Raw genomic sequence first — 10,705 nt, forward strand, 5'->3', positions numbered from 1 at the left:
AGCCAATCTTGTCTTCAGAGTTCTTGCACCTACAGAAGCAAAGAGGAATTATTTCCAGGTAATGACTTTTTTTTTTTTTTAAATTAAAAAGAGCACGCTACCAGCTACAGGGAAAACTCATTTCCTTGTATCTCTGTCCCTCCTTCATTTGCACAGAAACCGGATCCATGTTTCTGAAGAGGTCCCCTGAATCTGCTACTTATTCCCCTCACTGTCTGGGACTTTACATATGGTTGCCTTGGAAACCATTAGAACATCAGTTTTCCCCCAAATCAGACTTCAGCTGCAGGTGTTTGTTTCATTAGTCTGCTCAGGGCATGTGTGTAATCAGGGTAGATCAGGTGAAACACGGACTGAACATGCGGTTCATCACAGCAGACCCCTCCTAGTCCTAAAAGTGGCAATGTGGTTGCCCCTCCCACACACAAACCACCACTCAGGACTATGAGACCTCAAGTGGTTGAGAATTTTAACTGCTTCCTCACCCAACTTACTCACATTGCAACATGGACTCCTTGGCTTCCCAACTTCCCCTGCAAGACAGATAAAATCCCTGCATGCATAAACAGGGGAGTAGCCAGTAGAAGCAGGGAGGTGATTTTACCCCTGTATATGGCACTGGTGAGTCTGATACTGGAATACCACATCCAGTTCTGGTGTCCAGATTTTAAAAAGGATATTGAAAAAAATGGAGAGGGTTCAGAAATGAACCATAAAAGTGATTCAAGGGCTGGAGAAAATGCCTGATAGTGAGAGACTTAAGAAGTTCAATCTGTTTAGTTTAAATCAAGAAAAGGAAGCTTGAGAGAGGTGACCTGATTACAGTGTACAAGTACCTTCACGGGGAGAAAACACAGGGTCCTATAGGTCTCTTTAATCTAGTGGAGAAAGGCAGAACAAGAACCAATGGCTGGAAGTTAAAGCCAGGCACGTTCAAATTAGAAATAATGCACACGTTTCTAACAGTGAGGGTGATTGAACAAACTCCCAAGGGATGGTGGATTCTCCATTCCTTGCTGTCTTCCAATCCAGACTGAATTCTCTGGTCGGTATTAAACTGGAGATCAGACTAGGCAATCTAATGGTTCCTTCTGGCCTACGAAGATCTGGCTTTTCAATACGGACATACGAGTAGCTGCTAAGGGCACAGCAGTTACAGACGAGGAAATGACACAGTGAAGTTACCTGGAGACACTGTGAGGCGAGAGCTAGTGCAGGGAACTATTTTAAAGGACCATGCGGGGAGAGTGGGGAGAACGGCTGAGTTTTAGAAAGGGGAAGGAGTCAGGGAGTCATAGTGGGGGTTACTAGGTGACGTTCTATGCCCCACACAATGCAGGAAGTCAGACTAGATGGCCATAATGGTCCCTCCTGGCCTTAAACCTTGACCCCATCTACTATGGGAAATGCCCAGATTTCACTGCAGGCCTGAAATGGAAGCCACACAGGGAGTTAATGCTTCTCTCCTTCTTTGATGTAGTGGGGTCTGCTCAGGGCACATGTGGCATCAGGGTGGATCAGGTGAAAGATGGTCTGAACATACAGTTCATCATGGCAGACCCCACCCACACCCTCAAACCCAGCTGCGACATCACCAATGGCAAAGACCAGAGGGGTCTCCTGGTCTGGGAAGAAACTTCTTGTAGGCTGGGTCTCCCCTCCACACCAAGCCTCAAGATAGTCCCCATGCATCCAATTATGGGCTGTCTCATACAGTAGCACACTTCCCCCAATACCAAGTGTCTGTCCAAGGAGCGCTCATTGTGCCACAAGAGCGAGGATCTTATCCCTAATATTTCTGGAGTCTGAGACACAGGAACATAGGTCTTGCCATGGAAAGTGAAGGATTAAAAAGTGCCTCAAGCACAGGGACAGTTGTGTGGTTACGGTTCTGGACTGGGACATCTGGGATCAGTTCTCAGCTCTGCCACAGACTCCCTGGGTGACCTCAAGCAAATCCTTTTAAATCTCAGATTTGGGTACCTAACTCCACTGGGCTCCTTTGAAAATCTCAGGCTTCAGCTCTCTGTACCTCGGTTCCCCATCTGCAATGCTGCTACTTCCTGTTTTCCATCCTTTATAACCTAAGTAGACAAAGTCAACAAAAATCTTTGGGACAGGGATGGCCTCTAATGAAGTGTCTGTACAAACCTTAGCACAGTAGGGCCTCGAGGCTACAGTGTAATACAACTAATAATAAAACAGTGGATGGGCCCATCAAGTCAAGCATCCTGCCTCTAGCAACACATCCCTGGCTACTTCCTAACAGATCAGAGCAAGCCCTGAAAGCACAGGAGCTGATTATCTTCATCTCAGCTCAGGTAAGCCATAAAACCACTCAGTCCCTTTTCTTTAAGGCCCTACTCAGTTGGAGGCCCTTACCCTACTGTCCTTGGGGCTCAGGTCCAGGATGTTTCATTACAGACCATTTTCAAGATTCATTGACAGTACTTCATTTTTCCCACTTCAGCCCTGATCATTTCATGGGGGTGGGGAGTCAGTCTTCATCCTCCAGCCTCTCCACAATCTGAAACAGGCAAAGAAACATTCATAAGACTAGAGTGTGACCAACACAGCTTCTTCCTCTCCCCTACTTCCTCTCCTGTTGCAGCTACACCAGAGATCAGAGTTGCCACTGGACTCATCTAAACCTAATTCCCAGCACACCACAGCCCAGTTCTACCAGAGCATAGCTAGGCAGAAAGAGATAACACTATACATGGAGGGGAAGACAGCAGGAGTAAAAGGAAGTCACTTCTGGGGTGGAGGGAGGCAGCGAGAGCAAAGTGCGACAGGAGAAGGGAGGGGAATATTTTAGCGGACATCTGGGTAAACTCCCTCCTGATGCTTACAAAAAGATCACATTGCCCTTTTAACATCCACAGTGAGCAGACAGGATCTCAAATTTTGTTAAGGCCTCAAGCAAAAGACAGAACAGCTTCAGACAAAAAGCATTAATTTATCTGCAGTGGCAGGAGGAAGAGATGAACCAGTCCTGGACAATGAGGACTTAAAATCTGAAGGCCTCAAGACATGTGAAGCCACAAGTCACTCCTACTACACTCCATTGTCACAGCTGAAAGTTGGATTGGTCAACACAGCTGGTAACAGATACTTCAATCAAGTCAGAGTTGAAAAACATCTGCTACATTACAAAGGCCAAAGCTGAAGGTTTGACATGCCTCAGCCTGCACTATTTGGGGGAAGGGAGATAGATCAGGGCAGGATTAGGCCTGCCAGACCACCTAACAGGAATACTCTGGAGTCCTCTCTCCAGGTTGGAAATTTTAGGTCTTGCTAAAGCACTTAAAGAGAGGTAGCCAAATAGAACCCAGAAGTCCTGACTCCCAGTCCCCCTTCTCTACAACTAGACTTGATTCCCCTTGCTCTAACCACTAGTCCACACTCCCCCAGAGTTGGGAATAGAACCTAGGAGTACTAACTCCTAGCCCCCCTGTTCTAACCCATTATAGTTGCCCCTAGATTTTGACAGTTTTGCTGTTATGTAATGTTTAACCCCCTGGGCAGGGATTCTCTGTTCCTCTGTAAGAAGCCAATCTCATACCAGCTCACTGAGCCCCATATCTGGAACGTGGCATTTCTCCAAAGCAACTGTTTCCTCCCAGCCCATCAGTTCCATTTTCAGTCTAAAATGAAGAGATACAAACATTGGTTTAGGATACACAGACCAAAACCTGGCAACCAGACCACATCCAACCCTGCCATAGCTATGTCAGAAAATTGGTGTTTAAAGGTTACACTAGAGACAGGATTGTAAAAGCCTCCACAGCAGGATGTTCCCACCTTTAGGGGTCACCAATAATGCAGAAGCTACACCCACTAAAATTAATACAGTTATAAGGGTTTGTCTTTCTCTAGCTCCTTTCTTCCAAAAGTCTCCAGAGGCTTTCAGAGAAGTCTAAGGGAATTAGGCACCTTACTTATCCCCTTAGGCTCCTCTAACAATCCCAGCCCAAGTGCTTTACAAATATTAAGCCTCATCCACCCTGTGAAGTCAATATCATCTCCACTGTATAACTGAGGAAACTGAGGCACAGAGTGGCAAATCGCTTGCCCAAGGTCACACAGCGAGAGACAGAGCCATGAATAGAACCAAATGAAGGTCAATCTCAATTCACTCTTCTCTAATCAGTAAACTCCACCTCCTCCCAGCACCAGAAACAGAGCTCCCATTATCAACTATCTGAGCACCTCACAATTTCTTCCTGGTGATGTAGGGCATTGCTATTATCCACATTTTACAGATTTGGAATTGAGGCAGAGGGCCAGTTTTTTTAAATGTCTGTGGGCACCTAAAGAGGCAGATTGAAATCAGTAGGGGTTAGGCACCATGGCACTTCTGAACATCTCACTGTGCATCTATCTGTATCTTTAGATGCCCAAGTACCTATACAAATCTGATCCAGAGAGACTAAAACTTGCACAAGGTCGCACAAGAAGTTTGTGGTAGAGCAGGAAATTAAGCCCATGTCTCTCAAGTCCCAGGCTAGCACCCTAATTGCTGGTTCATTCTTCCTCTCAGCCAAAAGGCTTTAAATCTCAGCTCTCCCTGATTTACTTTGGGACTTTTAAAACTAGACTGAACAAAGTGATAGAAAGCAGACTGTAGGGAACAATCCTGCACTAACCCCAAGAAGACAGGCCTGTTAGGCCACACATTCTATGTAGCTCTAACCTTCTGTGTTAGAATAATCCTTAACTGAACCCATTACTGCCCTGAATCAGCCTCCAGACTTTATCCCACTGCTTCATTTGCAGATCCAACTCCCAGAGCAGGACAGAGAACCTTTCTATTAAAGCCCGGCTGCTTGCAGCCTATGGCGTTTGCATTCTGTATCTGAAATCCTTTGAGGCTTCATAGATACTGGGCTCTTGGGTATCTTTCTGGCCTGCATAAAAGTTGTTGGTTTTCTTTATTGTTGTAGGTGCAAGGAGTAGGTGCTACAGATCAGGTAAAAGTTGCAGTCTGGGATCACTCACAGGTTATGAAGTACCCAACCACTAGTAGCTAATAAGGGATCAAAAACAATAATATTTGATAATATGCTCTTTTTCTAGGAACTCCCATCCAAAGATTTGAGTGTTTTATAATCATGAATGAATCAAGCCTCACATGCTTCCTATGAAGTATTATTCACATTGTACAGGTGAGGAAACTGAGGTACAGAGGGGCAAGGGCAAAGTGCTCAAGGTCACCCCTGGGACAGCGTCAGAGCCAATAGTCAGGAGTCCTGACTCCCAGTCCACCCACCATTAGACCCCACTACCCTCCCAGGGCTGAGGTAGAACCCAGGAGTCTTGACTCCCAGCCCACCCACCCCCATCATGAAACTGCATTTTTTAAAGGGGGTCTGGATGGCACGTGGGGTTCAGCAAAGGCACTATACAAGTAGATGGAAGTTTTACCACTGGAGTCAGACGGGGCTCAGGACAGCCTCTGAATTCCACCCTGTGTTTCAAAGCCAGCAGAGCTCGCTCAACTTTCTTCTCCTGTAATTAAGCTTCCATTTATTTACTTCAGTGGTGCAGCATGCAGTTCCAGCCGCAAATTATAAAGTGGGGAGAATAGCCAAACCAAAACTGAGGCCTGGAGTCACCTTCAACTCCCACGCTTTCCCCCAACACGTGGGCCACACACAGCGTGGGCAATTTCACCATTACCAGTGTTCAAAAATGCTGCTGCTAAGTCAAACCCACTGCCAGCTCACTCCACACCCCTGAAGAGACTGCTAGAACACACAGCAAAAGGCACCGTGCTAACCCAGCCTCCCTCCGCAGCAGGGACATTCTTTGTTTAACTTTCACCAGCTCACCCACCACGTGGTTTTTCCTCTTAAAAACAGATCTGTACATAAAACACCTACTGCTGTTTATGATGGTTTGCCTACGACAGGAGGAGTGGATCTCTGGGCTTTGCTCTCCCTTCCAGAGCTGGGAGTAGAATCTACTGGATTAAAAGGCAGAATTAAGCGTCAGAACTCCTGCGTTAGCTTCCGAACTCTGCAGCACACTCCCTATGTGCCCTGAAACAAGTCACCAAATCATACAGGGGCGGGGAGAAGAGAGGAGTAGGAGAGAGATAACGAACTCATTTTACAGCATGTGTGACTTCATGCAGACCTGAAGAGGAACACTGCAGACACATAGTAATTTATTAAAACACAGGGACAAATCTTGACGTCTGTTTCACCCAGGGACTGCAAAGTCAATGGGGATTTCAGGGGTGTCGCTGAAGATCGCACAGTTTTAACAGACCACTTTCCCACTAATCCCCTGCCTTTGGCCCTACGTAAAGCGGTGGCCTATGGATTCTGAATTCAACCCTAAGGCCAAACTCAATCCATGGGAAAGCCTTTCTCCACCACATACAGTTTAACTACATTTATTCTAATCCTAACACATGGGTGGATGGCAAAAATTAAACTCAGAATGGCAAAGGATTCAAACCGAGCTAGAGATCTTGCCACTTACCAAGCACGCTGGTCTGGGAGTACAGGAACAGGATTCGTACAGGAAGCATGGTGATGATGAAAGAGAGAAAAATGAGAGGAAGTGGTAGGTGGGACAGAGAAGAGAGCAGCTTTGCAATTGGCTGAGAGCATAAACCTGTCAGTCTCTCATTTCCTTGAATCAAAAAGGCGAGATGCTGAAACATTAATCTGTTGAGGCTTCAAACCATGTGGCTACAGACCTTTACAGAGCTGTGTTAGGAAAAATTGTGTGACGGAAATCTGTGGTTTTCTGTGAAATCTCTCAAAAAGATTTTTCACTCTGTATTAGAGAATGCAATCTTGGGTCAAAATTTTAAAAGCTAGGCTGGAGTTTTTAGAGGAACTGTCCAGAAATCCTGATGTAGGGTAGGGTCTAAATGGAGCTGATATTCAAAAGTGCTGAATAACCCTTCTCAACATTTCTGAAAGTTTATTTAGGAGGCAAAATCAGGGTGTAGGAATCAAAATTTAGGCTTCTGGTTTTGAAAAATTTAGCCCTGGAATTTTGGGGTCATTTTGATCCCCAAACCCTTTACAAATAGTGTAATATCAATAAAAAATATTTCACATTTACATAGCATTTGGGATTTTCCTCATTCTGAAGTCCCAGGACTGGAAAATACCGAAGGATACTGGCAATAGAGAGCCAAATTTCAAAAGTAGCTAGGCACCTAACTCCCATAGGGTTAGGCACCTAATTTGCTTAAATGCCTTTGACAATCCTAATATATATCCAGATTCAGAGTCAACAAAAGCTGTGGGAGGGATCTGCAATGCAGGACGTCGATAACGTGGGTAATATAAATGTGGGAAATCTTGGCAAAATCTGCAAAGGAAAATAATAAAATCCCTTGTGTACAATGTTTCCTACCAGACTGCTCTCTCAATTACACTGACGTAACCCCATTATCTTCAGTGGAGTTGCTCCAGGTTTAAACTGGTGTATTTCACAATAGAATTTTCCTCTCTGTCTGTAGTACAAAGGTAAGTATCATTGTTGCCATTTTATGGGTGGAGAAACAGGCACAGAAAGAGATGAAGGCCCAGATCCTCAAAGGTATCGAGGCATATAACTCCCACCGGGAATTAAGCACCTAAATATCTGTGAGATCTGGGCCCAAATGACTTGTCTGAGTCACTGGCCAAGATGAGAATAGAACGCAGGAGTCGTGATTCCTGTTCCCATTGTAACCACCCACTCACTCACCTCCTAGAGCCCAGTATATAACCCAGAGGTCCTGACTTCCATGTTCTCCTTTTCTGACCACTAAATTAGCTTTTCCTCCCAAAACTGGGAATAAAACCTTGGAGTCTGGACTTTCAACTTCCCTCACATACTTTGCAGTGAAGCCAGAGGCAAAGAATTGATTTAGCTTCTCTGCAATGGCCTTATCTTCCTTGAGTGCTCCTTTAACACCTCGATCGTCCAGTGGCCCCACTGATTGTTTGGCAGGCTTCCTGCTTTGCATGTACTCAAAAATTTGTTAGTTTTTGAGTCTTTGGCTAGTTTCTCTTAAATTTCTTTTTTGGACTGCCTAATTAAACTTTTACAGTTGACCTGCCAGAGTTTATGCTCCTTTCTATTTTCCTCAGTAGAATTTAACTTCCAATTTTTAAAAGATGTCTTTATGACTCTAACTGCTTTTATTTTATTGTTTAGCCATGGTGGCACTTTGTTGGTCCCCTTACTGTGTTTTTTAATTTGGGATATACATTTAATTTGAGCATCTATCATGATGTTTTTAAAAAGTTCCCATGCAGCTTGCAGACATTTTATTTTTGTGACTGTACCTTTTAATTTCCATTTAACTAGCTTCCTCATTTTTGTGTAGTTTCCCTTTCTGAAGTTAAATGCTACTGTGGTGGGTTTCTTTGGTGTTGTTTCCGCCCCCCAGGATGTTACATTTAATTATATTATGGTCACTATTACCGAGTGATTCAGCTATATTCACCTCCTGGACCAGATCTTGTGCTTCACTTTGGACTAAATCAAGAATTGCTTCTCCTCTTGTGGGTTCCAGGACTAGCTGCTCCAAGAAGCAGTTATTCATGGTGTCTAGAAACTTAATCTCAGTATCTTGTCCTGAGGTGACATGTACCCAGTCAATATGGGGATAGTTGAAATCCCCCATTACTATTGAATTTTATATTTCTATAGCCTCTCTAATCTCTCTGAGCATTTCACAATCACCATCACGGTCAGGTGATTGGTAGTATATTCCTACTGCTATATTTTTATTATTCAAGCATGGAAATTCTATCTATAGATATTCTATGGTACAGTTTGATTCATTTAAGATTTTTACTATATTTGACTCTGCTTTCTTTCACATATAGTGCCACTCCCCCACTAGCATGACCTACTCTGTCATTCCAACATATTTTGTATCCTGGTATTACCATGTTCCATTTATTATCATTTCACCAAGTTTCTGTGACGCCTATTATATCAATAACCTCATTTAATACCAGGCACTCAAGTTCACCCATCTTAGTATTTAGACTTCTAGCATTTGTATACAAGCACTTATAAAAATTTGTCACTTTTTAGCTGTCTGCCATTCTGTGATGTAATTGAATGGGAGTCTTTCATTTGACTGTTTCTCTTCAGTTCCTACCTGTACTTTATCAACTTCCATCCTCACCTCCTTACTAGGATATAGAGAATCCCCGTTAATAGAGTCTCCCGTAAAGGATGCCTCTGTCCAAACTGTGTGCTCCTCCGTACCCATCGGCTTTCTCCCAGCCCTTAGCCTGAAATCTCTACAACCTTTTCAACCTTACATGCCAGCAATCTAGTTTTGCGTTGGTCCAGGTGGAGCCCATCCCTCCCACATAGCTCCTCCTTTCCCAAAAGGTTCCCAGTTCTTAACAAACCCAAACCCTTCTTTCCTATACCATCATCTCATCCACACATTGAAACCCCACAGCTCCACCCGTCCAACTGGCCCTGTGCGTGGAACCGGAAGCATCCCAGAGAATGCTACTGTGGAGGTCCTGGACTCCAATCTATCTTATCATCCAGGCAAGCTGGACTTAGTGATAGTTGGTTGCCATACACCAAAGATCACAAAAGATTCAAGTTGCTTTCAGTCACAAAAGACCAGTCACTTACCCCAGGTCAATTTGTACCTCAGATCTCACACCAAAAATAATCCTTGTAGCCAATCTTATAGTAAACCAACTAAGGATTTATTAACTCGGAAATACCAGAGTTATTTATAGATTAAAGCAGGCAACATATATACACAAATGAGTTACAGTCTATGGTTCTATAGTGGGTTAGTGGAGGCCCCTCTCACTCTAGTTCAGTGGGAGGCCACTCTGCCTCACTACATCTCTGTATTTGAAGTTAAGTGGCAAGGGAATTAGCCAGTCAACTGTCTATGTCTCGGGTGGGACTGAGCAATCAGCAGTCCCGGGAGGCTCTGGCCCTTGGGCGGGACTGGTAAACACAGGCCTCCTGGCCTATGGCAGGGAAACTGCTACCCCGGGGTGAAGGGGTAGGGGGACCCAGGCCCACCCTACTCCACTAGGTTCCAGCCCAAGGCCGTAGCAGTGGTGGAGGGTTCCGCCACTGGGTCAGCAGGGATCCGGCCCCAACACGCTGACTGGGGTTCAGGCAGCAAACGCAGCCGGACTGGAGTCGGCTGTCCCAGGGCCACTTCCAATCCTTCCCTCGGGGTGTACCTGCCTCCGTGGGGGTCCTCCATCAGCCTGGCGTAGATAGCCAGCGGCAGCCCCAGCCACTCTCTGGGATTTTCGTCTGTCGGCAGCGTCCGCTATTCGGGCCAGTCCTCAGCACGGCAAGGGTCCCCCTTGGGCTTCAGCTCTGGGAGCAGGCGGGAGGCGTCTGTCTCCTCCAGCTACAGGGTGCTCCCTTTATACTTCCTGTCCCACCCCTTGACTTCTGGTGGGCGGGACGAACTGGCCTTGGCTCCGCCCACCCTGGCCCAGTGTGAGACCCCTCCCACTCTGTCTCAGTGGGAGGCCACTCCGCCTCATCACAGGTTCCAAAAGGTGACACGGTTGTAGTAATCTGTCAGCACTGAATGTCTTTTAGGGCTAATCCAGATTGAACCTGGGGATCTCTGCTTCTGTTTCCTAGCTCCAGCCCTGTGAGAATATAAACAGCAAAGAGAGATATAAAATTTTCTTCTGTGCCTGTTTTATCCCCTTCTTCCAGCATTCAC

At 45.4% G+C, this 10,705-nt stretch overlaps 1 long non-coding RNA gene and 2 other non-coding genes across 5 annotated transcripts; all 3 read right to left on the reverse strand.

Moving 5' to 3' along the window:
• Window position 1: 1 nt before the first annotated feature.
• Window positions 2-6,526, reverse strand: LOC113408207. Of its 3 annotated transcripts, none has more exons than XR_003370263.1 (5): window positions 6,493-6,526; window positions 5,886-5,965; window positions 2,383-2,527; window positions 499-533; window positions 2-29 (listed from the first exon to the last, which is right to left on the reverse strand). It is a non-coding gene; the product is annotated as an uncharacterized LOC113408207 (long non-coding RNA). The 3 variants fall into 3 exon arrangements; XR_003370262.1 differs by having other exon boundaries at window positions 5,886-5,968; XR_003370265.2 differs by lacking the exons at window positions 5,886-5,965; window positions 6,493-6,526 and adding an exon at window positions 3,566-3,627.
• Window positions 304-381, reverse strand: LOC113408208. Its single transcript, XR_003370266.1, has one exon. It is a non-coding gene; the product is annotated as a small nucleolar RNA SNORD126 (small nucleolar RNA).
• Window positions 1,484-1,561, reverse strand: LOC113408209. Its single transcript, XR_003370267.1, has one exon. It is a non-coding gene; the product is annotated as a small nucleolar RNA SNORD126 (small nucleolar RNA).
• Window positions 6,527-10,705: the final 4,179 nt, after the last annotated feature.

Source organism: Terrapene carolina, unplaced genomic scaffold (assembly GCF_002925995.2).
Source record: "Terrapene carolina triunguis isolate 2854851 unplaced genomic scaffold, T_m_triunguis-2.0 Scaffold1040, whole genome shotgun sequence".
In the NCBI taxonomy this organism is placed as follows: domain Eukaryota; kingdom Metazoa; phylum Chordata; order Testudines; family Emydidae; genus Terrapene; species Terrapene triunguis.